The sequence below is a fragment of the Amblyomma mixtum genome, chromosome 1, assembly GCF_055824585.1.
Source record: "Amblyomma mixtum isolate Tamu chromosome 1, ASM5582458v1, whole genome shotgun sequence".
NCBI lineage: Eukaryota > Metazoa > Arthropoda > Arachnida > Ixodida > Ixodidae > Amblyomma > Amblyomma mixtum.
Genome location: NC_143012.1, coordinates 164,030,153 through 164,057,968, shown reverse-complemented (window position 1 = coordinate 164,057,968; position 27,816 = coordinate 164,030,153). Strand labels below are relative to the sequence as shown.

At 45.3% G+C, this 27,816-nt stretch overlaps 1 long non-coding RNA gene across 1 annotated transcript; it reads left to right on the top strand.

The window, feature by feature from the left end:
* Positions 1-5,230: 5,230 nt before the first annotated feature.
* On the top strand, positions 5,231-9,666 carry LOC149369624 (uncharacterized). The gene is made up of 2 exons (XR_016285414.1): positions 5,231-5,628; positions 7,407-9,666. It is a non-coding gene; the product is annotated as an uncharacterized LOC149369624 (long non-coding RNA).
* The last annotated feature ends 18,150 nt before the right edge of the window (positions 9,667-27,816 follow it).

Sequence of the window (27,816 nt, the reverse complement as noted above, 5' to 3'; positions counted from 1 at the left end):
TCTGCTTAGAGTGGTTTAGGAGACCAAATGAATAAAATATAAACGTATAGACTTACCGTAAGCGGACGATGAAGCTGGATTTTGAAGAAAACGTAATCAGCGAAAAAAAAAACGCCGACGCCACCGACGCAGCTACGCACAGGGTTGTTTGCAGCCCGAATGATTTTCCGCCGTCTCGCGGTAAAACGGTAAAACGTGAAACAGAAACCCATATCACGGTTGTATCTTTATCGCTCGCACTCTTGCCGTGTGCAGCTTGATCTGATATCCAAGACCACAGAAGGCAATTGGTTTATAAGCGTAAATTCTTCGCTTACCCTTTAAAAACCTTATTCTTTTTGTGAAAACAGAACCGAAATCTACCTGCTTGACCGTATACGCGCCGCATCTCCCACCGAATAGTATGTGGTACAATTATCAAATAATAATTATAATTTTGCATAGCATAACGTCTTTTTAGCGTGTGTTCGTGTTTAGAAAACTGATATGCTCGACATCAGCGTGTCATCGGCTCCGAAGCAACAGGTGCAAGGGTAGGAACGAAAAAATACTGGCTTTGTGATTGTTGCGTCGGTGCACTTGTGATTGTTGCGTCGGTGAATACAAACTGCAAAGCTATAAATGGGAGATGTTAATCGCACAGAAGACCAGGCAGGCTCTTTGAGACTATTCTGAGGTGTTTTTAAGGGATGGGCGCTTCCTTGAATTCCCACACCCGTCTTTCCCTCTTTATTTTCAGCACGTTTTAAAGAGAAATGTAGAAGCGTTGATGAAATGTTGCTGATTTCAGCGCGTTGGACAGTAACGATCGAAAGATGGAATGGAATTGTGTCGAGCGATTCCTTTAAGGGACAGCGTATTCGTTCGATGTAGTACAGTTTGCGGCGCCCTTAGTCCAAGAACGGCTGCCTTTCCTCGGCTTACTTGTTAGCATTAAATATTTAATTGTATTGACAATATACGTCACGATATAACGAAAAGGAGCTTGCCAAGGCTCCTGAAAACTATATACAGGAGGGTGCTGTAATGTCCTCACGCAATACTTTTTTTAATTTCCGTAATAGCGAAGGAGGTGGAGGACTCCCGGCATAGTTGCGATCACGAGATCAGGTCCCCACAGCATGCAGTGCAAAAATAAATTGACATTGTTCTATACTTAGGCGAAAGTCAGTGTATCGAACATTGTTAGATAAAATTAGGACTGTTATAGACTGGTCTATAGACAGCAGACTATCTATAGTGTACAGTGTATAGACGAAAGGAAATTGAGGTAGTTGTAGACTGTAGTCTATAGGGAGTCTATAGACCGTCTATAGACGAAAGGAAATTGAAGCAGGTATAGACCGTAGTCTATAGAGAGTCTATAGACCGTCTACAGACGAAAGCAAATTGAGGCAGCTATAGACCTCAGTCAATAGACAGTCTATAGACCATCTATAGACCATCTATAGACAAAAGAAAATTGAGCCAGCTATAGACTTCGGTCTATAGAACGTCTATACACAAAAAGAAATTCAGGCAATTAGAGACCTTGGTCTATAGAGAGTGTATAGACCGTCTATAGACAAAAGGAAATTGTGGCAGCTATATACTTTAGTCTATATCGAGTCTATAGACCGTCTATAGACGAAAGGAAATTGAAGCAGTTATAGACTTCAGTCTATAGACAAAAGGAAATTGAGGCAGCTATAGACTTTAGTCTATAGCGAGTCTATAGACCGTCTATGGACGAAAGGAAATTGAAGCAGTTATAGACTTTCGTCTATAGAGAGTCTATAGACAAAAGGAAATTGAGGCAGCTATATACCTTAGTCTATATCGAGTCTATAGACCGTCTATAGACGAAAGGAAATTGAAGCAGTTATAGACTTTAGTCTATAGAGAGTCTATAGACAAAAGGAAATTGAGGCAGCTATAGACTTTAGTCTATAGCGAGTCTATAGACCGTCTATAGACGAAAGGAAATGAAGATAGTTATAGACTTCAGTCTATAGGGAGTCTATAGACCGTCTATAGACGAAAGGAAATTGAGACAGCTATAGACCTTAATCTATAGATAGTCTATAGACCGTCTATAGACAAAAGGAAATTGAGCCAGCTATAGACTTTAGTCTACAGAGTGTCTATAGACCGTCTATAGACGAAAGGAAATTGAGGTAGTTATAGACTTAAGTCTATAGAGAATCTATAGGCTGTCTATAGACTAAAATAAATTGAGGTAGCTATAGACTTTAGTCTATAGAGAGTCTATAGACAGTCTATAGACAAAAAGACACTGAGGCAGCTATAGACTTTAGTCTATAGATTTTCTAGAGACTGTCTATAGACAAAAGTAAAAGTCTACAGGATGTCTATAGAGTCTATAAAAAGTCTATAGAAAGTCTATAGACCATTTTTATAAGGGTTGTGCTCCATTTCGACTCACATCCCACATCCCATACGTCTGGTCCAAACCATCCGCGTTCTGGGCATGGTAATTCAGAACACGCAAAACTCAGAGGCAATTCAGTGCCTTCTCAGCACAGCCAATGAGATCAACGGCCTTATCTGCCGCAGAGGTATGAAGGAGGACGACCTCTGTCGGCTCACGCAAGATTTCCTCATTAGCAGGATAGTCTACTCCTACCCCTACTATCACCTCCGCCCGAAGGACGAGGAAGCTGTCAACAGCATTATGCGTTCAGCGCACAACCCTTACAAAAATGGATGTCGAGTTTCTTTTGAACATGTATGGAGAGCCTAATGATTCTAAAGGATCTCTATAGAAACTCGCTGTCTATCGAGTCAGCTCATTAAGTAGTCTATTTACTCTTTAACGAGACCTAACTATAAAATTTTGCTCTGTACGCAGTCAACAGAGATTCTTTAGAATTGGTTCCATAAGAGTTCATAATGAGTCAAATTTTATAGAATTTCTTTCGTGCCTTCACTATATGAACTCGCTCCGTTCGCAGTCAAAACAAATTCAATAGAATTTCCTCCGTAAGACTTTATAATGAGTCAAATTTTATAGAATTTCTTTCGTGCCTTCACTATATGAATTCGCTCCGTTCGCAGTCAAAACAAATTCGATAGAATTTCCTCCGTAAGACTTTATAATGAGTCGAATTTTATAGATCGTGTTTTGTGCCTTCGCTATATGAACTCTCTCCATTCACAGTCAAAACAAATTCAATAGAATTTCCTCAGTAAGACATCATAATGAGCCAAATTTTATAGAACTTCTTTCGTGCCTTCACTCTATGAAGTCGCACCGTTCGCGTTCAAAACAAATTCAATAGAATTTCCTCTGTAAGACTTTATAATGAGTCGAATTTTATAGATCTTGTTTTGTGCCTTCGTTATATGAACTCGCTCCTTTCGCAGTCAAAACAAATTAAATAGAATTTCCTCCGTAAGACTTTATAATGAGTCGAATTTTATAGATCTTGTTTTGTGCCTTCGCTATATGAACTCGCTCCTTTCGCAGTCAAAACAAATTAAATAGAATTTCCTCCGTAAGACTTTATAATGAGTCGAATTTTATAGATCTTGTTTTGTGCCTTCGCTATATGAACTCGCTCCTTTCGCAGTCAAAACATATTAAATAGAATTTCCTCCGTAAGACTTTATAATGAGTCGAATTTTACAGAGCTTGTTTTGTGCCTTCGCTATATGAACTCGCTTCGTTGGCAGTCAAAATAACTTCTATAGAAATGGCTCGGTATCGCTTCAAAATGAGTCAAATTTTTTAGAGCTTGTTTCGTGCCTTCGCTAAATGAATTCGTTCCTTTCGCAGTCAAAACAGAATCTGTTGCATTCTCTCCGTAAGACTTCTTAAGCCAAATTTTATAGATATTGTTCGCAGTTTTCACTATATCAATTCGCTCTAAAAGGCGGTAAAACTTTAAATCAAACTGCACATCAGCAAGCTAGAAATAATTCAACGCAAGCATATAACATTAAATTTTCGAAAGGCACCTCTGAATCGACGACCGATCTCAAGAAAAATTTGGCAGAACACAGCGGCAATGTATTCGTTTGCTTTCTTGAGTAAAAAAACAACCTCACCGCCGTTACGATCACTTGAAATCTCCAGAAACTGGATCAACAAAGCGTACAAATACCTGTAACGAATATTTTTTTCCTCATTGAAAGACAAAATATGATCAGCTCTCACTACTGACTAATGAGCGTGAATAGGAGTAGCCTTGTACATCGTTGTCATTGCATTCGCCTTTTTTCGAGTTCTTGTTGATTTGTGTCTGCACCAGTTGTTTCCTTTTTTTTTGGCGAAAAAATGGGCCTTCTTCCTGTAGCGTCCTGTCTATAGCATAAACGCTGCGCACGTGCTTTACCACGAGCAATGTTTGCCGACCAAGCACACGACGCACTGTGCGACAGTAATTCGGTGCAGTATTAGCAGAACCTCTCCAAAACTTCGTAAGTCACCTTTCCAGCATCGCAAAAACACTTTTACCATGGCGTTGCGGCTCGCGAGGGTCGGGAGTTGGGTGCAGCACTGAGGCCTGGCAAAGCTGCGTTTCACCGTTCCGTCGCGACTGCAGCGTGGTGACGGTTCATTTGACGGCTTGACAGAGTTGCGCCTAATTCCTTTATCGCCAAAACAACACAAGGCAGAAGCGTGCACAAGAGGCGCGCGACATTTTTCGGACAATATATTTCTGCACCCGATTTCCGCCCCCCCCCCTCTTAAAAAAAAATGTCCTCAATGGTAAAGACCCCTTCCGCTGTAAAGAGAGGCTGACTTCGTGAGTTTTGCAAAAGAGTAAACCTGTAGTTGAGACGGGCAGCCGCTACAGTAAACAGGCCCATTATTAAGATTATGTTCCTAACTTGCTTTTTTTATCTTCGCTAGTATCTGTAGACACAAATTAATAAATATTTTTTGTTTTAAGCGCTTCCCACATTTTGCAACACACCAGCTATCAGGCCTACAATTCAACTTCACTGTGTGACGAAAATTCCTTTACCATGCTGGCATGGCCCCACCTTGAGTATTTAGTCGTTAGGTGCGTATTAACTCTATGTTAGGTGCAATGCTGGCTTTTCTAGTCCGAGCAGATGTGCGCGCGCTTCATGCGGACGCCTACCGCGCAGTCTGATAGTCGATCCTCGACTCAAGGACGCTGAACCAGGCGTTGCCTTCTCAAGGGAGGGAGATGCGTCTGGAACCACGTTGGTAGAAATGTCAGCACTTCTAATTATTAGTCCTGCCACACAGAATGAATTTCGCACCACAGAGTTACCGGCTCTCCCAAGGAAACAGAAACCGAAACTCCGTCCACGAGCAGCGGCAAAAAATAAAAAAAAAGTCACACCGAAGCCAATCCAGTCCAATCCCAAAGTCGTCAGCAGCGGCGCCATGTTCTTTTTGTTGCCGGCCGGCCGGGTGGCGTTTCGGGCGTAGTTTTTTTTTATTGCTGTTGCGCCTTGTGTGGTGTTTTCGTGCTGTGGTTTTCGAATGTGCTACAAAACTGGTGCGTGACCTACGCGCTTCGGAAGACCTTCTGAAGCACCTGAAGTTCTTCTCAAGATATTGGACGTCGTATTGCGCCCTGCACCACGCCGTGACAATGCCGGCATCAACGTGGAAGAACGAACGACCTTGTGTGATTGCTTACGAATGTGAGTACAGTTCTTGAAATTATCTGCCAAAATGTTGTACTGGGGTGCGTGAAGTGCTGTAAATGCTGCTGGGTGTTGTCTGACAACTTCTTCGGAGTGCAGTAGAAGTTTGAGTTCGATGCAACGGCTTCCGCAAGTGCGCTGTTTGCACGTGACCGCGAACCTGTCACACAGCCACGGAAGCCGTCGCTTCGCGCCTATAACTTCCTCTCCGCAGCGACGAAGTTGTGACATGGAGTACAGTTGCATGTTTTTACTCTCATGATATCGTTGTGCTCATTATTGCGATGATTGGGACCAACGAGCGGAAAGCACTGTGTTGGAACGACGTATGCTTCTCAGTGGCAGTAGTTCCCGGCGTTTATTCGTGCTTGTATGTGTGCGTGTGTACAGGGTATAATTCCAAGCTGAACAAAACATGGTCTGCCGAGTCCACGTTACAAATGCTCACAGTACTCAGGCCGTTCAGTGCCTAGAAGTGGAATGACGATGTAGCTACAACCGACTAGAGTTGCGCATGTCAAATGCAAGAGGAATGTTGCCGATGAGTTTCGCCGCGAAAATAACTTTTGGTAATCTCTTTCCGGCGTTATTCGCTCATAGAGAGTGTTTGTGGGCACTGGCTTTGGTTTTTTTTTTGGCATTTCAAGCATACTTCGTACTGGTGCAAAAATGAATTGCACACTTACGGCTGTACCATCGCAAACTGCGCATGATGTTTTCGTCTATGCTTTGAAATAATTTTATTTCGGAGGAATTTATGGTGACGCATGCGGTTTCTCCAGAGTTTATCAAAGAGAGAAGTACTGAGACTTGGATTTGGCCGAGATGTTCCCACTTGCACTGTAGTGTCATGCCGTAAAAAGCTTATTATTTTATATTGTGTTTTGTTATGTCTGTGGTATTGGTGCTGATTCATTTGCCTGGCTGTAATCTCACTGCTTTTCTGCAGCAACTGGAATATAGCTTTGTTGATCTCGCTACCAGAGTGCTAGAGATATCGTGAGTTTTTAATTTATGTGACTGAATGGAGTCATTTATATGGATGCAATGAATTATACTGGCTAGCAGTTTAAAATAGTTATGTGACATTGTTAACGCACTTAATATCTTTCTACAACTATTTCAGCAGTGTCAATCCAGCATTAGTGGAGCAGGGAAGTGAAAAGTTTTCTAAATGCAGCAGGATCAGAATCCATCCCTTTGCTTAACGAGGGGGTCGTCGGCATCACCATCTTGTCAGATGTTTAGTGAGTGCAATTACTGTGTTTGAGTAGCCATTCCCAGAGACTCAGATGTAGACGCTTTGTGCTGCCTGTGAGCTACTGAGGTTGAGTGACAGCTGTTCTCAGTTTTCACTGCACCTAATTTACTTGCTGCAATTAAACAGTCACTTGTAAAACACAGAAGACAGGTGAATTAGTTCTCTAAAAAAAGTGATTGTGATTGTCACTGCATTATAGTGGCAATAAATATGTATTAGATGAATACTGTTACAGGCTAATGTAATAGTTATTCATTCTTATGAAATGTTCTAGTCTGGCAGCAGTATCAGTCACAGCTGGGTGGTGTTTATAGTTCTTTTCGAAGTGTACATGCCATTTATTTTGAAATCATATACTTTCTGTATTGTGCTGTTAGTACTCTTCAAAGCTAGATCACTAGAGTACTACTGCTTGTAGATTCTGATCTGATTGATGCTTTTGTTTGCATTAGTGTGAAAGCAGTTGTGTGCTAGGTCTCACTGACTGATTTTTTTTTCTTTGGCCTATACGCAGACATCTGGGTACTTCAGACTGGCAAGCATGGGTGGTGCCTACCTGACACCTCCTCGTCTCTGCGCAGACAAGAATGATGCACCTAATAATCTACCGGCCATGTCACATCATTGGCTTACTGCAAGTGGTCAGCACAGTTTATGAATGGAAATGCTGGTATCTATGCAATTGAATTATTGTACTGTGGGATATGCGCAATGAAGATCACATCCAAAGAATAGATGGAAGTGCCGATATGAACCAACAGTGCCTCCTTTTGACCAATTTTTATTTTCAGAATAATGCACTCAATTAAAAGATATGAATTCTCAACTAAATATGTCTATACCAGCATAGTTCGGAAGTCAGATCTTGTATCAAGCATTTGCATATTTTAAATGTGTGCTTTGAGTTGGTTGTTAATATCCCGGCACATTTATCCTCCTTACTATTTAATACAAAGGAATGAAATAGATTGGTTTTCGAAATATTTGTTTTGTTTCTCCTCTAAACCGAATATAGCTTTTCTTCCCATTTTACTTTTTGTTCAGTTCACTTGATTACTGCAGCATATCATAGCTTTCTTTAGCAGTGAATTTTGCAGCCTGCTTATGATGGTCTCTTAGATTGTTGGGCAAGCTGACCATTGTGAATCCAGGCAACACTTAAACTCAGCTCAGGAAAGCATATGCATAGGTATAGTATTAGTTGCCTGTGGACAGCAGCAGTTGAGTGAAGAAAGGGGGCGGTAACAGATGACATTCACAGCTTATGTTGTCACCTAACAAGGATTATTGAGCAGCCAACTGTCAAGCATCCTATTCTGGCCGCCCTGTATTCCCGATGGTTGGATCAATTTGTACATGTGAAGCAATGTAGGAAAACACAAGTTACATATATGTAATGAAAGAAACCAGTTCATTTGTTGGCACAGTCAGAGATTTGATGTACAGCTTTTTTGTGGTTAATAGCGAGTAGTGCAAACCAGTCTGAATTAAATTGCCAACAAAGGCGCGTCCTTGTAGCAAATGGTAATATGCAGGATGGCTATCTGGTACTCAGTATCAGACATAAAGTACTCCTTGAAATTTGCATCCTCATGGGACGATTTTTAGTCATGTAGAGTAGAAATGAATAATGTACTTTGTTTTGTAATTCTTGTCCTTTGCGTCTTGCTTTAATTAAGAATTTAGTCCTGCTCAAAGGAGTACAGACACCTAACTTTTGGGTGCATGTTTTCTGCTTTGTAATGATTCGTAAGGCATGGATTATTATGCGGTATTCTAGTATGCCCGCTAAATAATTTACAGTTCAATTTCTTTCTCATGCTGTTTCGGTTTCAACAGCCGAACGATCACTGTGACATCAAAGTGTGCTTACAGGTCTAGGAGACATGAAGAAACTGATATAATCACTGCTTTGTCCTTTTAATTTGCTACAATGCTAAAGCCAAGCAGCCTCAACAGCCGGAATGACAACAAATGAAGAAGCAGCAATTTGCTGTTTTTTCATGCCTCATGTGACCTATAAGGGCACGTTAACGTTACATTCGTTGTTCGGATGTTGAAACCGTAACAGCATGAGAGAAAAATTCAATTATAAATTATTTATAGTTTGCAGCTGAATACCACCCGGTGATCCATGCGTAGTAGTGTCTTCCACATTACTGTGGAGAAGAAAGCATGCCACCAAAATTAGGTGCGTGTACTGTTTTAACAAGAGGCAGTTTAATTCTGGAAAGTAGATCTCACGTGTCCTCTTCAAAACAATTGTGACTCCTTCATCATGTTCACTCTGCTGTGCATGCAATCCTTGGGACAGCTGTAAATGATATCCTTTCAGAATACTACATAAAGGTATACAGTGCTTTCTAACTTTTAATTCTCACAGAATGAACATGCAGCTAGCCTTTTGCTGTGGCTCCGACTAGCATTGTGTACATTATGTATGGCATAAGTGAATAAAATTAAGGCAGGCATATACTCAGAGCTGTTGAAGGCAGAAGGCTAGGCAGTATTTGTTTGAGTCCCTACTCCACTGTTTTTTCGTGAAAACATACTCTCTTTGAGGTGGGATCTTCGTTGCACATGTGGCGCAGAAAATGAATCTAAAATTACTTGATTGTCTCAAAATAAAATGTGCTCGTACTGTTCGTGTGCCATGTCTCCTATCAGTTTCATCATAAATGCTGCTAATTACTAAGGCTCGCCAGGAGCTGCAAACGTTCAATTCCATAAGCTGCTGTAAAAGTTGCTAAGTGAAATAAAGTTAGTTGATTGTATGTCGTGTGCTGTTGCTCTGTATGATTTCTTGCATGCTTACAGCAATCAGTGGTTACATCATAATGTTACATTGTACATGCTGGGCTTCTATAGGAATGTGGTGGCCAATTAGTTATTGGAACTCATTACTCAGATCTTATACAGTGTCAAAAGGATCACATTGCAATGAAATAAATGCATTCCAATGGATTTACGTAAAATTCATATAACTAGTTTCAAAAGAAAGTTGTTACAGTATTTCTTTTAAAGGATGTTAGCCGTGTTCCTATAACAATGCGGTGGCCAATTAGTTATTGAAACATTGTACCCAAATTCTATACAAATTCAAAAGAAGCACATTACAATGAAAGGAGTACACTCAAAAGAATTTCTAAACAATTTCTCAAGGAGTTTCTAAAGCAAGTCATTACAGAATTTCTTTTAAAGGACATTAGCCACATTTCTATAGCAATGCGGTGGCCAATTAGTTATTGAAACACTGTAGCCAAATTCTATACAGATTCAAAAGCAGCACATTACAATGAAATGAGTGCGCTCAAAAGGGTTTCTAAAGAGACTCCTCAAGGAGTTTCTAAAGCAACTCATTACAGTTTTTCTTTTAAAGGACGTTAGCCGTGTTCCTATAACAATGCGGTGGCCAATTAGTTATTGAAACTCTGGACAAAAATTCCATACAGATCTAAAAGAAACTCATTACATTTTAATGAGTAAATTTGAAAGAATTTCTAAAGAATCACAAAAGCAATTTTTGTAAGGGAAAGCAGCACTGCGGCTGCATAAGTACACCAGCACACAGCATCTCCTCCAACTAGACATCTACAACACGCTCACCGAACTCATAGGGGCTGAAAACAACCGCCCAAATCTAACGCCTCTCTCGCACCAAACATGGCCGACTCATACATGACCGTCTCAACATCAACCGCATAGGCAGATGCACACCTCACGGCCCCTATTCCGATAGGGGTCCACAGGCCCCTTGTCATCAAACCAATCCCCAAAAACATGCTACAACACGACCATGATACGCGCCGCCAGCTCAAAGCCCAAACACTGGATGCCACATATCTTGCCGGCGAGCATGCAATATACGTGAACGGTGCGCAGCACATTGCAACCACATACGTGGCTTGTGCAACCAAGCCACAATCCACTCTCGCCACCACTGCCATAGCACGAGCCCACTCGCCCACCGCGGCGGAAGAAACCGTCGTCACGCTGGCCATCGCTGACTCACGTACGCGCAGAGTCCTAAGCAACTCCAAAAGAGCCATACGAAATTACTCGACAGGTTTCATCTGCCTCCCCGCTGCACGCATTCTTCGTGGCTGCACTCCCAACCACATGATCAGCCTTGTCTGGGTACCCGCCCACGCGGGAAACTGAAAACGAAGGGGTCGACCGACTAGCTCAAGGCCTAACCAACGGGGCGGCCAACCCCACGGACCCAGACGACCTTGTCAAGGCTCCCCAGACCTTTAACAAAATCAGCACCCCCCCACAGAGACGAGACACCAATTACAGCCACCCTACCCCGACTTAAATCGAGAGCAAGCCACCATGCCCCGCAGGTCGCAGACACACTCGATCGTTAGCCATTCTAAACTACCACTCTTCATAGACGAAGAATACGACCCTGCCTGCCAAAATTGTAACCTGGGAGAAATCACCACTCAGGCGCGCATCCTCTGGGGTTGCGCGGGAAAATTGCCCCCACGAACCTTACTGCCAGCTTTCTCCGAGGAGGGATGGAACAAACTCCTCAGAAGGCCAGGCAAGACCATCGAACTGGCACCCGTTTAGTGGGTTCAGGAAGTCGCCCCTACCTGAGGGCCACACCAAGCTCACCTGCCCTAAATCCCGACATTTTAAGGAATGAATTGATTTCTCTCTCTCTCTCTCTCTCATGGAGACGACGAAATAATTTTCGATTATGAATACGTCGCCCGTCGCAGATGAACGACTCTTCTGGTGACCACTATGCGTAGGTCGTTTTTACTCAATTTTCTTGCTTACAAATCCGGTGTTTTCACTAAAACTGTCATATTCCCAATATGGAAGCCTACCTCATCAGTGTGACCAAACTTAATATTTCCTCAAATCTATGTAGTGTTTGTTTGATTCATTCTTCAAAGCTGCTGGCACGCCGCTTGATGGCTTTGTGATTCAAGCGCGCCTAGATTTATCTCGATTTATCGCATCCAGCAGAGCGGATTCTACGTTGTTCCAGAATGTTGTTCCAGAACTTTCCAAGCTTTACCTCGAAAGTTCGCTATCAGCTTTAAAAAGTGTACAGCCGAGAGCGACGGGCATTTTGTTCGACGACCACCGTGCACGCTTGTTGCTACGCCGCCGCCGATTCATTCAGTTTTTTGTGGGCGCAAGTCAGCCCAAATAAAGAGTTTTGCTTAGAAGCCATCCTCCCTGTTTTCTTGTTCGCCGGACTGCCGTCACCACTACGTGACATCTGGTGGAGGTGCTGACCTACTACCCTGCTATGCCGCTCAAGACAGAACCTGGCGAACAGCCAACGCCCGCCGTGCTTCGCCAGCGCCGTGAGCCACCGACTTTCTGTGGAGAAGCACACGAAGATGTAGAAGACTGGCTGGACGCGCACGGCCGTGTGGCAGCACTGAACGCCTGGGACGATAGCGCTAAGCTTGTAAACTTTTATTTTGCATTGGACGGCCCTGCCAGAACGTGGTTTGAAAACCTAGAATCTTCCTTCGCGATCTAGGCGACCTTCAAGAAGTAGCTACTGGGTACGTTCATTAGCGTCGGACAGGAGGAAAGAGAAAAGGTTCTGCTGCAGTCACGAATTCAACACTCAAACAAGACCGAGGCTGCGTATGTGGAAGAAATGAAACGCCTTTTCAGGCGCTCCAACCCTGACATGACTGTAGAAAAGCTCCTTTCTGATGCGTGGCTTAAAGGCGCAACTGTTCACGGTCTCATCTGGGATTCTTCGAAAACCGTCTCCAAGTTTGTAGTTTAGCTTCTACCATCGAAAAGACCCTTGACACCCAGACCCATCACTACAACCGACCACTTCATGCGCTGACGGCAAGCCTCCCAGCAGATACCCCTGCAAGCGGGGATTGCCTGCGAGATCTGATACGCGAAATTGTTCGCGAAGAACTTCGCCGACTGCTTTTATCCCCAATACAGCAGACGCAGGAGACTGAGGTGGCGTCGCTCACGGACATCATCCGTGAAGAATTGCAGCATGCACTTAGCTCCCCGTCACCGACGACACCAACGGAAGCTGAACTGATGAGCTACGCCGCCGCACTAAGAGGTCCCACGCCTCGACGAGACTGCAGTCACCTGTACGTGACATTGTTCCGCTTTTTTACCTGCCATTCTACACATATTAAGAAAAAATCGTTCAGAAACCATGGCGGATCTGCAGTCCAACTTGAGAGCGAACTTATCCGAAATATCTAGAAACCTTCCGTCTGAATGGTATCGAGCAGGAAAAAAGAGCTGCAGTCCCTAGTGAAAACGTCAGCCAGCGGCAGCGCAAACAGAGCAGCTAGGTTAACCGATGTGTTAAACCACTCGGCCACCGTCACAGGTGCTTTTCGTTATTGCTGATTTTGGCAGATTACAACAAGAGTGGTCTCACCGCGGTGTCTCAGTGGTTACGGCACTCGGCTGCTGGCCCAAAGGACGTGGGTTCGATCCCTGTCGCGGCGGCCAAATTTCGATGGGAACGAAATTTTAGAGGCCTCTGTACAGTGCGATTTCAGTGCACGTTAAAGAACCCCAGGTGGTCGAAATTTCCGGAGCCCTTCAATACTGCGCCCCTCATAGCCTGAGTCGCTTTGGGACGTTAAAGCCCCAAACCAAACAACAAGACTTCAAAAACGAAATTTTGGCAGTTCGTTCTCTAAATCGGTAGTCTGCAAGTATTTCGCTTACAGCAGAAGCTCAGAACCATTGAAGGAGCACAATTGCTCCATCAAATTAAAAATCTCATCCCAAAATCCCAGCTTTTTCTACACTTTACGTGACATCGCCGTAGCCTATCGCGCTATGTGTTCAAACAAGATGGATTCTCGGGTTGTGCATTGGATGTCTTCGTCGTCATCTGTCATCCGTTCGAAGGAAGCTTGCTAATAAAGGAGTCAAAGAAGGAAGACAGAAAGAGGTGACGAAGTAGAGGGCTCTGGAATAATTTGGACCACCTAGGTTTCTTGCGTGCACTGACATCCTACAGTACACTGGCGTCTTTTGCAATTCTCCTTCGCAGAATCGGCCGGGTTTTGGCGCAGAATACTCACGAGGCTCAGTAGCCGAGCACCCAGCTACTCAGCGCTGCGGGTGCCGCTGTAGAGCGGATTAACACTGTCATTTCAAACAGTCAGAGGGACCTTAAGAATCAGGCACGTATCCAAGGGGGGGTCAGAGAGGGCATGGATTCCTACCCTCCCCCCTCCCGAAATCATCCTCAATCCCTCCTCCCGGTTCTCTTGACAGTGCGCTATTTGGGCTTCCATTTCTCAGCGCCCCCTCCCCTCTCCCAGCTGCTTGGTAAGAAAAGTTGCCTTGCGCCCCTGCCGAAAAATATTTCTGGCTTGTGCCTATTATGAGTGCGAACATAAATTAAGATTAAGGGCTATCATTGGGATTTTCGACTGTAGTTATGTAGTAATGAGAGACTCAGAGGTCGTCCCTTATCAGACATGTTTAACGAACACTTCCTGACGGTTGGTGAAAATCAGTCTGCGCAAACAACATGCACTGATCCAATGTCATATCTTAAAGGCATACCAAAGCCTTCGATATTTCTTTCCCCAACAACTACAGCCGAAATCTCTTCGTATATAATGCGTCTAAAAAATAACTGTTCCGTTGGAGCTGATAACACCAAGGGTGAGGTAGTGAAAGCCGTATCTGATATTATCGCACCTTTGTTGTCCCATATATGCAACCAAATGCTCAAAGAATGTAGGTTTCCAGATAAATTAAAGATAGCAAGAGTTTGTGTGATACATAAGACAGGAAGCTATAATGATCCTAACAATTATCGCCCAATATCCGTTTTGCCGGTCTTCTCAAAAATTGCTGAACAAGTCATCAATACCCGCCTTACATCGTACTTCATTAAGCCCGGAGCTATTGCGAAATAACAATATGGCTTTCAGAAAGGGAAATCTACGGAAAAAGCTTTACTTCACATAAAGGATAAAATAATTAACAATAAAGAAAACAGAATTTTTACACTTGGGCTATTCTTAGACTTTAGAAAAGCCTTCGACTCGGTCTGTCACGAAATTTTTCTGCGCAAATTACAGTTCTATGGGATACGAGGTTCCGCACTTAATCTTATTCAGAGCTACTTATCATCCAGAGTACAATTCACAATGATTAACGACATACCTTCAAGCCACGGCCTTATACGCACTGGTGTGCCACAGGGCTCAATACTGGGTCCTATTCTATTCCTAGTTCACATAAATTACATTGTTAATATTCTTCCTTCCTCCGAAACAGTTTTATGCGCTGACGACACAAATATTTTCTTTCATGACGCGAGTTTACAAGCAATAGAATGTAGAGCAAATCTCTGGTTAGAAAACCTTACATTATGGTTGAGGGCCAACAGGTGAGAACTAAACATCACGAAGACGAAGTATGTAATATTCAGAGCTAAAAATAAAGTCATAGATGATGAGCCAATCATACTATACAATTCAAATGTTTTACAACGAGTACAGTCAATAAAATTCCTTGGAGTTATATTTAATGAACACCTGTATGGACTGACCATATTAATCAAGTAAGAAAAAAAATTTCGCGATCAGTGGGTCTTCTAAACAAATTAAGGCTTCTACTACCATTATGGCTTAAAAAGCAACTTTATTTCAGTTTAATTCATTCACATCATCACTATTGTTTACTGATATGGGGAGACTCAACACAGACTAACTTAAATGCCTTGTTTTTACTACAGAAAAAGGCCATACGAGCAATTGCTAATCTAGGCTACTTGGATAGCACGAACCCGTGGTGAAACAGCTTGGGGTTACTGACAATTTTTCAATTAAAAACTTTTCGGCTAGCACTTGAAACATATAACAGATTTCATCTTGAAACTAATTTTTTTGCAACACCAGAACTACCTCAAAACCCATATCCCCTTCGACACATGACAATAAGAGCACCAAAAGCAAGAACAAATTACGGATTCCAAACGATTAGATATCAAATGACTACCTCAGAAATTTTCATGACCTCCATCAATGCAGAACTAAAAAAATATACAAGAGAAAAGTGATTGCACTGTTGACTACATGACTAACCGGTACATCCTGTGACATATTGTAAATTGATAACAGTTAACATGATTGTATATATTTTTTTCCTTTTTAAATTCCCTGTAACCCAACAGCACGCATCTTAACAACTTTGAAGATACCTTAACATTGTTGTACTGTTTTTTCTTTGTTTTTCTTTTAACATGCCAGCAAGTGTAATGGCGACCGCTACATTTATTGTATTTGTTTATTTTGTGTGTGTATGTGCCGAATGCAGTTTGCTTACGCCAGGGAGGAAGGCCTTCGTCAGGCACCATGCCTATTGGCCTCCTTCCTGAAGTGTATGAGACACACTGGAAATAAATACTTTTCAAACTTCAAAAAAAAAACTTCGTCAAAAATGCTTTGAAACCACTTTATTATGATGTGTAATGCACGTTGTGTTTTGTGACAAGGTGCAGCAATGGCGTAGTTGGAGCACCTGCCCCGCGTGCTTGAGTACCGTGGTTCGAATCTCGATTCCTCGTAATTCTCCATCAGATTAAAAAATAAAACCTCCGCGTGTTGATGGAATGCATGACCAGGCCTTGGGTGCGGCCTGGTCTCGGTGACCAAAACCGACGACGCACTTACTCACCAGAACAGGATATGGCCACACTGGTGTACTTGGACATGACCTCCTGTATGAGCAAACCAATTAACCATCGGCCCTCAGTGCCCAGAGGCTTTGGAGCCACTGACCAAGGCGGCGGTCAGTTCTGTGACGCAGCGGAGGGTAATAAGAATCTCTGGCTCCTGACAGGCCTCCAGAGGCACTGAACCTCGCAATGTTTAAAGCTAGAACCTTATCCAGTGAGGCTACTCTAGCAGTGCTGTTAGAGAAATCAGCCGGTAATAAAGGGATATCACAGGGCTTACTGAGGTTAGGAGGACAGATGAGGCGTATAAAGTCGCTAGGTGTGGGCACGTACTATGCTAACGCCGATTAGGGACGAGATGAGAATTACGTATGGGATTTATCATCAATTGGGGTATAACTGGCAACATAGAGGAATTCTATAGGATTTACGAGGGGCGGCAGTTATCAGAAATAGTTTCAATAAGAGGTACAAACTGAAGGCAGAGGGTACGCGCCAACATAAAGCCATGATGATCAAATCGTCAAAGCTTCTATAAACGCGTGGAATCAGCAATGACCTACGTAAAGACAGAATACACTTTACTGATCGGTTTCTTTAATACGAAGGTAGGAAAGAGGCAGGCTATAGGTCACGCAATATGCAACTATGGCATAAGCTCTAGGAACAGCAGGGAGTTAGTAGCAGAGTTCACAGAGAGCAGTAATGCGTGGATCATGAATACCCTTTTCCGCAAACGAAGTGGACGTGCAAGAGCCCCAACGATGAGACTAAGAACGAAGCAGACTTCAAGCTATGCGCTCACCCTGGCATTGTACAGGGTGTGGAGGTCCTCAGAAAGGCGAGTTCTAGCGATATTAGGATGGTAAGGTCTCGAATTACCGTGGACTTGAAGAAGGAACTGAGCAAACCATTGAAGCGGAGGCCCATTAAAGAGTTGGCGGTGAGAGAGAAAGTGCAAGAAACTAAGCTTGAGCAAAAATTAGATGTCTCCGTTCAGCAACAAAGAGCAAGTATCACAAAGCAATAGGAGACCCCACTGGTAGCGAGACAGGAAGTGAAGAAAGCCTTAGGAGCAGAAAGCAGGTGGTTAGGATCAGGTAACAGCAGATCCTTCGAGCGAGCGAGGCGAGATTGCGCTAGAAAAACCAGCCACCCTGTATACGCAATGCGTTATGACCTCGAGCTAACCAGAAGCTTGGAAGAACACTAACATAATAAGACAGAAGACGCCAAGGACTTGAAAATTAACCGACGCATCAGTTTGCTCTCCATTGCGATATGGTATTTGCTAAAGCAATCGCAAATAGAATCGGAGCAACCTTAGGCTTCAATCAGCCAAATGATCAGGCAGGCTTTCGTACAGAAAACTCGAAAAGAGACCTATTCACCGTATCAATGAGGTTACAGAGAAATGTGTACAATATAAGCAGCCGCTATATAGCCGTTGTAGATTACGAGAAAGCATTTGACTCAGTCGAAACGTCATCAGCCATGCAGGCATTTAGTAATCAGGGTTTAAAAGAGCTAATGTAATAAAGAGAGTTGGGGTTTGCTGCCCCAGCGGCTAGCGCCTACGAAGGAGACGAAGAAGATAGAAGACGAAGCTGACGAAGCTCGGGAGCGTGCTTGCGAACGCTGGCCTGCTGAGCAGCACCGCTTGTACAAAGACCGGCCGTTCACACTAATTGTGCGAGTCGTCTCATTACACTTGGTGGAGGTGCGGGGTAGACGTCCTTCCGAGTAATTTTGTTTAGCCGGCGGTAGTCTACGCAAAATCTAATGGAGCCGTCCTTTTTCTTCACGAGCACGACCGGAGAAGCCCGCGGGCTGTGAGAGGGCTGGATCACGCCGCGGTGTAGCATGTCGTTCACCTGTTCATCAATGATGCGGCGCTCGGCGGAGGAGACGCGGTAGGGGCGTTGGTGCAAGGGTCCATGGGTGCCAGTGTCGATATGGTGGCGAACGGCTGCTGCACGACCCAACGGTGCTTGAGGGGAGTCGAAGGGTGCGCGGAAGCGCTGCAGCAAAGCGATGAGCTGGGCGCGGTGGTGAGGTGGTAGAGCGGCCTCGACAGAATGGGAAAACATATCCGAGGAGGACGAGTCGGCGATGTCTGCGGGAGGAGTGAGGGCGTTGATGTCATGGGCGGCAGGCTCATCAAGGACAGGAGAAGCGTCATCGAGATCGATGAGATCAACTGTGCCAAGCGATTCTCCCCGAAGTGAAATGGTGGGGAAAGGCAACGGGTTCGCGACGTACAGGGCCCCACAACGACCAGAAAGTGTGAGCACGGCATGAGGGAGCATGACAGATTTTCGGTGCGCACAAAGAGGAGAGGGTGAATAAAGGACAGTAGCGTCGAGAGGGCAGCACAAGTCAGCCGCACGAGAACAGATGAGAAAGCTGGCACGTCCACGTCGTCAGCGGCGAGAATAGGCGCGGCGGTAACAGGGGAGGCGTCCAGAAGAGCATCAAACAGCGGCGACAAGTTAATTTCAGCACGTGCACAGTCAATGATGGCGTGATGCGCGGACAGAAAGTCCCACCCGAGGATAATGTCATGAGAGGAGCGGGTGAGAACGAAGAACTAAATGGTGTAGGAGAGACCATGGATGACGAGGCGGGCAGTGCACGCTGCCAGAGGGCGAATGGGGTCAGCGCTGGCGGTGCGAAGCGAAAGGTCCGAACGCGGCGTCATCACTTTTTTTAGTCTGCGGCACAAGTTGCGACTAATGATGGACACGGCAGCACTAGTGTCAATGAGCGCGTCAACAGTAACACCTTCAACGATCACTTCAATAACATTCGTAGGAGCGGTGATAGGGCTTGAGACAGTCGTTGACGGCGCACTTCTTGCCTCCGGAACTGCGGCGCCTAGTTTGCCGCTTGGAGGGGTGGTGACCGGCGGCGCATAGGAGAGATCGAACGGCGTCGAGGAGACGGCGACCGATGGCTGAGGTTGTAGGAGTCGGAGCTAGACGGGGAGGGATGCTGAGGAGGCAGAGCAGAAGAGACAGGTACGGAAGGCAACGGAACGTCGTACGCTGGCGGGCGCCCGTAGTCGTGAGAACCGGATCCGCGCGTGCGGCACCAGCGGGCCACATGACCAGCGAGACCGCAAGCATAGCATATCGGGCGGTTATCTTGGGTACGCCACGGATTCATAGGGCGGGGACCGGTACGAGGCAGAGGATGGTGAGTGAGTGGCAGTGCAGGGGTGAGCTGCCGCTGAGGGTACACGGTGATAGGTGGCGAATAAGCAGGCACAACCGGCTGAGGGCGTGGCCGGGCGACTGCTTCTGCATATGTCAGCGGTGCAGTGACCAGAGGGGGTGGATTAGTGGGCGGCAGGACCTCAGCTACCTGCTGCTGGATGACACGCTGAATAGATGTCATCGCTGCGCCATGGCGACAGCGATGGCGCAGGGGTGGATTGGCAGGTACCTATCGATAATTGACGAGCGACCTCCTCCCGCACAAACTGCTTGATGGGCTGAAGTGTCGGCTGATCGTGGGCGGGACCGCCTACCGCCAAGCTGGAAAGGCTGTCGTCCGGGCAAATGGCACGTCGGGTGACATGACGCTGTTTGCGGAGCTCGTCGTAGCTTTGGCACAAAGAGACTACGTCGGAGACGGTTTGAGGATCTTTTGACAAAAGCATTTGAAATGCGTCGTCCGCAATGCCTTTCAGAATGTGTCGTATTTTGTCACTTTCGCTCATAGATGGATTGAGCCGCTTACACAAGTCAACTACGTCCTCGATGTAGCTGGTGAAATTCTCGCCGTTCTGCTGGGCACGACTGCGCAAACGTTGTTCGGCACGAAGTTTTCGGACAGCAGGGCGGCCAAAGACGTCAGTCAGGCTGGTTTTTAGAGCCGCCCAGGTAGTAAAATCCGCTTCGTGGTTGCGGAACCACAAGTTGGCGACATCGGTCAAGTAGAAGATGACGTTCGTGAGCTTCATGACGTCATCCCACTTGTTGTAAGCACTCACGCGTTCGTAGGAAGCCAACCAATCTTCTACGTCGGTATCGTCCGTGCCGCTGAAGAGCGTAGGGTCGCGCTGACGGACGGCACCGGAACAGACGACAGCGGTGGGAACGGGCTGGGCCGAGGAGTCGGTCGTCGTGGTAGAGCCTGGTAGTCTGGGCATCGTGGCGTAGCAAGGGAAGAGCAGGCAGCACCTCCACCAAGTGTAAGCACCAAGCACGTGCACCAAGTTGCTCAGCAGGCCAGCGTTCGCAAGTGCGCTCCCGAGCTTCGTCAGCTTCGTCTTCTATCTTCTTCGTCTCCTTCGTCGGCGCTAGCCGCTGGGGCAGCAAACGCCAACTCTCTGTACTACACTAACATTATGTAAACATACTGGAAGGTATCCATAATGGTTGTACATAGTCCTCCATAAAGTCAGAAATGAAATTCCAATAAGGAAGTGTGTCATGTACGGAGACGCGGTCTCGCCAGTGCTATTCATCGGCTATTTACACGAGGTATTCAGAGGCCTGGATTGGGAAAAGTTCGAGATAAGAGATAGTGGAGCTACCCTAGTAATCTGCGATTGGGTCTAACATTGCCTTACTAAGTCACTCAGGAAATGAACTGCTAAGTATGATTAATGGATTATACAGGCAGAGCAGAACGCGCTGGGTCTAAAAACTAATGTACAGAAAACCTGTTCGACAGTATCTGAAGGGAACAGCAGTTCGCAATTGGTAGCGAAGAGCTGGAAGTGTTAAGGATGTACGTCTGCTTAGTGAAGGTATATAGTGAGCGCAGGCCCTTATCACGAGAGCCAAATGACCCGAAGAATCATCGGGTGGAGTGCATTCGGCAGATTCTCTCAGATAATGAATGGCAGGTTACCAATATCCCTGAAGAGAAAAGTGTACAAAAGCTGTATCTTGCCAGTACTCACCTATGGGCCAGAATCGTGAACGATAACGAACAGGGTTCAACTGAAGGATAATACAGCTAGTTCTGGAAAGGTAAATTACATGTGCAACATTAAGGCAAAGAAAGAGGGCAGTCAGGAAACAAACGCGGTTTAGTGACACCCTAGTCAAAATAAAGAGGAAGAAATGGGCTTGGGCAGGGCATGTGATGCGAAGAAAAGCTGTAGAAGAGTGCGGTGAGGCGCTAGTTGGTACGACATTATAAGGACAATAAATAACTGCGCAGAATGAACGGGACAAGAGGGAAGAAGTTGAAGGAAGGAGGCGTTGGTGCAATAAACCAGTTGACAGTATGCGCTCGTCCCGTGTGCTTCGCTCTTGTCCCGTCCTTCCTGCGGTGTTAGTGTTCTTATAAGAGAAAGACAAGATAACCGCTGGTCCTTAAGGGTAACGGAGTGGATTCCTAGAGAAGGTAAGCGTAGCAGGGCCGACAGAAATTTAGGTGGTCGGACGAGATAGCAAAGTATGCGGGGATAAAGTGGCCGCAGCTGCCACAGTAGAGGGTTAATTGTAGAGATATGGGAGAGAGAATTGCCCTGTAGTGGGCCCAGCCAGGGTGATGATGATGATAACCTTTCCATTTAGCCCGGCTGTCTATTTCTATACCCTTGACTAATTTCAGCTGCGCTGTATCTGCATGTCCAACATTCTCTGAGAAATTTTGAAAATTGGAAAATTGTAAGATACCGTTATGAAAGTAATAAAGGTAATGGTCCATTCTTCTGACAAATATCAAAACCTTTCTTTTCAAGTGTTTTCATCGATCCATTGAATAGTCAAGACTACAATAGGAAAACAATGGGGAACGCTTTTCATGACAGCAAAAACGTTAATGGAAAAAAATACAAGACTACCGTTGGGTGATCCCCAGAAGTATTGATTGTAGTAATGAAAGCTTAAATTGTCTTCATGAATTGTTTCCCGCTCAAGAATGCTTTTGTCCAGAATTTTTGAGTGTGCTAAATGTCCGAGCCTACGATTAAAGCCCAAAATTAGATGCAGTATGGTGCGCATACTAGGTTCATGTTGTAGGAAAGATTCTTTCCTCTGAAGGAAAATAATTTACGTTCTTCTTTTCAAGTATTGCATATATCGAAGCTGTCACATCCTTTCTTTTCCATTGGATATACGGCCGTGATGAAGATTATGAAAACCCATACGAAGCTCACTGCCGCAGTACGTTCCGTAAGTGGGCTTCTTCGTAACAGTGCTGATCGGAGAGCAGGGAATATTAGAGAACATGTAATTTTGGCTGGGCCTTGAACAGGTAATTCTCGGAAAGCAACTTGCTTCAACGCTTTCTTCCTGGCTTTGTCAGCTTCTCCGTAAGAGTTGCGCTCGCACTGCTGCTCATCGTTATACTTGATAAGCCTTTTGCAGCGGCATCTCTTATTTCGACCCCTCGCCGAAACACTGCGTACCACAGGGAAGGAGCAATTGCTGGCATTTTTAATGCAAGACTAATTGTACCCGAAGCCAAGAAAAACATCAGCCTCAGTAAAACTAGCAAAAAGCGTTACGTCACATTTTGTCTTTACTGGCCATGCTCCTCTCAAGATACTGTTTTCTCGAAGTAACCTTTTGCGCTCAGAACATTCACAACTTGAGCAGCCGGAACGAAAACAGTGGGATTTTTCAGTAAAGTTGAATGCCGCGGAAAATTTTTTACGCCGTGATGGTATGGTTGCTCACGTTATTGTGATACCGTGCTGCACTGGAATAATTTGCAGATGCCGAATTTTGCCAGTGTTTCATTGTTTCAGGAACGTGCGCCGTATGTTCGGATGAAATAAGGCCCCAAACTGCGTTCTTTCTTGGGGTCCTTGCACAGCGGCATGCAATATTGCATGGCGCCATCGAGTCGAAGCAAGCACACTTCACGAAACTTGAGGGCGCATTGACCCTCCCACCAGATCATCGGAATGCGCGTCTCAAATTTCGACGTTAGCATGGACCAGCCGCCGTGAGCTAGAAGAAAACCTGGCCTACCACTGCTCCGTCACGTGAGGGCCTTTTTCGTTTCCAACAATGAAGGAAGAAATGCTAAGGAGGCCCTCGCTATCCTAGGGGCATCACAAAATATGTGCCTGAAATCATGTATTTGCTGCAGGACAACTGGGAGTTTTGGGCCCACGGCGGAGTGGCATCGCCTGCATCACCGGCGCGTCTTTCATCACTGGCGCGTTTTTCATCCCCGGCGCCATGCGAGATTGTTTTCCGCGCATGCGCAAGAGCGCTAAGACGATGGCCAAAAACTGGGCACTGACTGACTGACTGAAAAACTTTATATTTAGATTATGTACAGGGAGCGAGCGGAGCGGTCCTTAAGGAGGCTTCCCTTACAAACGCTAGGTGGGCTGCTCATTACAGGAGCCCATTGGCTGTAGCTGCTGCTTGGGCTCGCCCGACCAGGGCCTTTTGGATCGCCAGGTCACAGCAGCAGGGGGAACCCACACGTGCGGCTGCAAAAAAAAAAAATTCAGGGGGCACTTTGACTGTCTAAAGTGTGTAGAGGCGAAAGCGTTTTCCCGAACCACTTTCGCTGCTTCTGTGGCACTGGTGGCATCACATATAATTGAGTACTAATTACTAAGTGATGGCAAATCACTAATTAATGGTTAATTACTGATTAATGCATGAATACTAATTAACTGCTAATTAATTACGCTTAAGGTTCGCCTATAGGAATGGAACGGGACGGCGTGTTGTAGCGCTGCCAAGGAGTGCACGGAACGCCACCACCCGTTCGGCGCGATGCCTTGCCCTTTGAAGAAGCGAAGACATACTTTCCCTCTGCCCGGCGGACCCTCCCCCGCGGGACCTAGAGAACCTCAAGACCTGGGAGGACTGGGAGACCCTGCTGCGCTCGGAGGACCCGGCCGTGCAGACCATCGCCACCGGCCGTGCTGCCAGTGTTATGGACCTCAGGAACATAAACACTTGAGTGCAGTGGGGTCGTGCGGGGACCCTGGGGCGTGCCCCGAATTCCTTTGTAAATAAAGTTTTTTCTCTCTCTCTCTCTGCCCTTTGAACGCAACGCTTTTTGAGGAAAGGAAATGGCGCAGTAATTCTCTGTCATCTCGGTGGACACCTGAACCGCACCGTAGAGGAAGGGATGAAGTGGGAGTGAAAGAAGACAAAAAGGGCCCGTAATGAAGAAAATGGGAATTGTATTTGAAGAAAGGAAATTACGCAGTAACTGTCTCACATATCTCGGTGAACATTCGTCAAAATTCAGAGGGGCACTTTTTTGACCTAAAGTGTGGTCACTGATGTGTGGTTAAGATGTTAAGCTTCGCCTCTAAGAGTGGAACGCGACAGTATCTTGCAACGCTGCCAGGGAGTCCATAGAACGCCATTGCCCATTCGGTTCTACGCCTCGCTCGCCGGTAAATTGGTTTTTGAGGACAGGAAATGTATCTGTCTCTCATATCTCGGTGGACACCTAAACCTCGCCGGAAGGGAAGGGAAGGGAGGAGGATGGGAGTGAGCTAAGACACCGTATTCACTAGACGCGCCTTTGTTCATTCCAAACCATCGAGCTGGCATGGCGGAGTGGATAGCATGCTCGTCTCGCACGCCGAAGACCGGGGTTCGATTCCCGAGCTCGACTAATTTCCTACTTTGTTTTATTTATTTATACTGTCTGACTAGATATGTTAAGTAGGCTAATTTGGGTAATTAAGCAATTAACTAAGCTCAGTCCCACTTACTTGGAGCATCACTATACCATCCCTTTAATTGGTTGCATGGTTACAAGCCAAAATACAATTGGCCCCGTTTGAAATTCGCGCACTGTGACGTCACGGCCGTTTCGACCAATTGAAAAGCGTGACATTTCTGTCGACAACTGCTGCTTACAACGATGAGACATTAAAGGCTTTCGCCTTAAAAGAAAATGTGACGCAACGCGCTCTCCTAAACACTTTCGTTCCTGCATGTTTGCGACGATGCCATTTACCTTTTTACCAGTAGGCTTTCATTTTGTCAGGTTAAGTTTTCTACCGAGCTTATCAGACGCCAAGAACGCGACCTTTCACCTTATAGCCTTTACGCACCGAAACCTGCGCATGCGCACAGCGATGATACCCTTACAGTGGACACTACGGCGCTTTTGCTGTCTGCGGTATCGCAAAAATTCAGAGGGCACTTTGACTGTGTAAAGTGCGTTGAGGCGAAAACATTTATTATGGCTTACCGCTAGCCATTTATTATGCCTTATTTTCTTCCTACATGAACTATTCTCATTTAGTCTGGGGCACAACGACCGACAAAAACCTCAGTAGTCTTTTAAGGATTCAAAAAAAAAGGTTTTACGGATCATTAATAATTTGCCTAAGTTTCACTCAAGTAAACTTATCTTCAGAAATCTTAAGGTCATTCCAATAACTAAAATTATCATTATAAACTCCTACGCGAATATAAACTCAGCATCAAGGAAAATCAAAGGCTGTTTTTGGACATATAGAACCTAGAATTAATAGGCAACGCGGCCTATAATACGAGGACAACAGACCGTTGGTAAGTGCCAAAATTCCGTACGAACTATGGGTTTCAGAGTCTTAGGAATAACCGGCCTCGATTACTAAATGAACATATTAAAGCGGAAACAGATATTTTAGGACTAAATTTCCGGAACCTGAAGGCGTTGTTTTATTAATTTGCATGTCCCTAATACACACCACACATTTCATAAACAAAACACCTTGTACAGATATTTCGCCACTGTTTCATTATAACTGTCTTTATTCCCCGACCGTTCCATGAGCTTGTCGCCATATCATTCATAAAAATGTTAAGTTATAATTTTGTTTGTTTCTGTATATTTCTGTACATTTTGTTCTGTACATTTGTTTCTGGATTGTGTTGCTTCGTTGCCGTCAATGCCAGGGGGACCAAGATTTTTTTCAAGCCGTAAGGGAACGGCTTTTCTTCTTGGCCCCTTTCACAATGTGTACGTTATGTTGTGAAAAACAAATAAAACGAATGAGTGAATGAATAAATTTTCCGCACCACTCTGACTGCCTTTGTGGCACTGGTGCCGTCACCACTGGATGACGTCACACCTAATTAATGATTAATTACAAAGTAATGATAATATAAAAATTAATAGCTTTTACTGATTAATGACTGAATACTAATTAACTGCTAGCCCCGCCGCAGTGACTCACTGGTTATGGCGCTCGGCTGCTGACCCGAAAGACGCGGGTTCGATCTCGGCCGCGGCGGCTGAACTTCGATGAAGGCGAAATTCTAGAGACCCGTGTGCTGTGCGATGTCAGTGCACGTTAAAGAACCCCAGGTGGTCGAAATTTCCGGAGCCCTTCACTACGGCGTCCCTCATGGTCTAAACCGCTTTGGGACGTTAAACCCCAATAAACCAAACCAATCAACTAATTAACTGCTAATTAATGACGCTAAAGTTTCGCCTTTAGGACTGGAACGCGACAGCGTGTTGTAGTCCTGCCAGGGAGTCCAAGGAACGCCACCACCCGTTCGGCGCGAAGCCTAGCCCTTTGAACGCAACGCTTTTTGAGGAAAGGAGACGGAGCAGTAATTCTCTGCATGCCATCTCGGTGGACACCCGAACCGCACCGTACAGGAAGGGAGGAAGTGAGAGTGAAAGAAGAAAGAGGGGCTGTAATGAAGAAATTGAAAATTGTATTTGAGGAAAAGAAAATAAGCAGTAAGTAGGGCCATTTTTTTTACCTACACTGGCTACACTAGTGTAGCCCGTGGATTTTGATTTTATTATACACTTGCTACACCTGTGTAGCCAGTGTAGGTAAAAAAAAATGGTCCTACTGTCTCACATATCTTGGTGGACACCCGTCATCCAGGCGCTGGATATAGAGGCCACAGTTGGCACGATTGCAGCGGATGGACGGACACCGCGAGCATGAGCCTTTAAAGGCTTTCGCCTTGATAAAAAAAAACTACCGAAAACACTTAGGAAATTCTGAAGAGTGCTTGGCGAAAGCCTTGTGCTCAACCCACCGCCTCTTCCCCGAACCGCTTGGCGCGTGGCGGGCTTCCCGCATGGGCGATTTTTATTGTCTGGCGACTGCGGTCACTTTTTCGATGGTAGTGTTTTAGAGTTCATGTATAGTGTTGAGCATTCTTAATTTTAGTAGCCCGTCCGTGCTAGTGCTCTTTGGTTGGCTGAACGCTGCTTTGTTAGCCATGCGGATTAGAGCATTGATCTTACCTTTATCCGCACAGGAGAGGATCAGGTAAGGAGTGGCGCAAAGAATAGGACTGAGCACTACGGCATGCAGCCCCTTGAGATTGTCTGC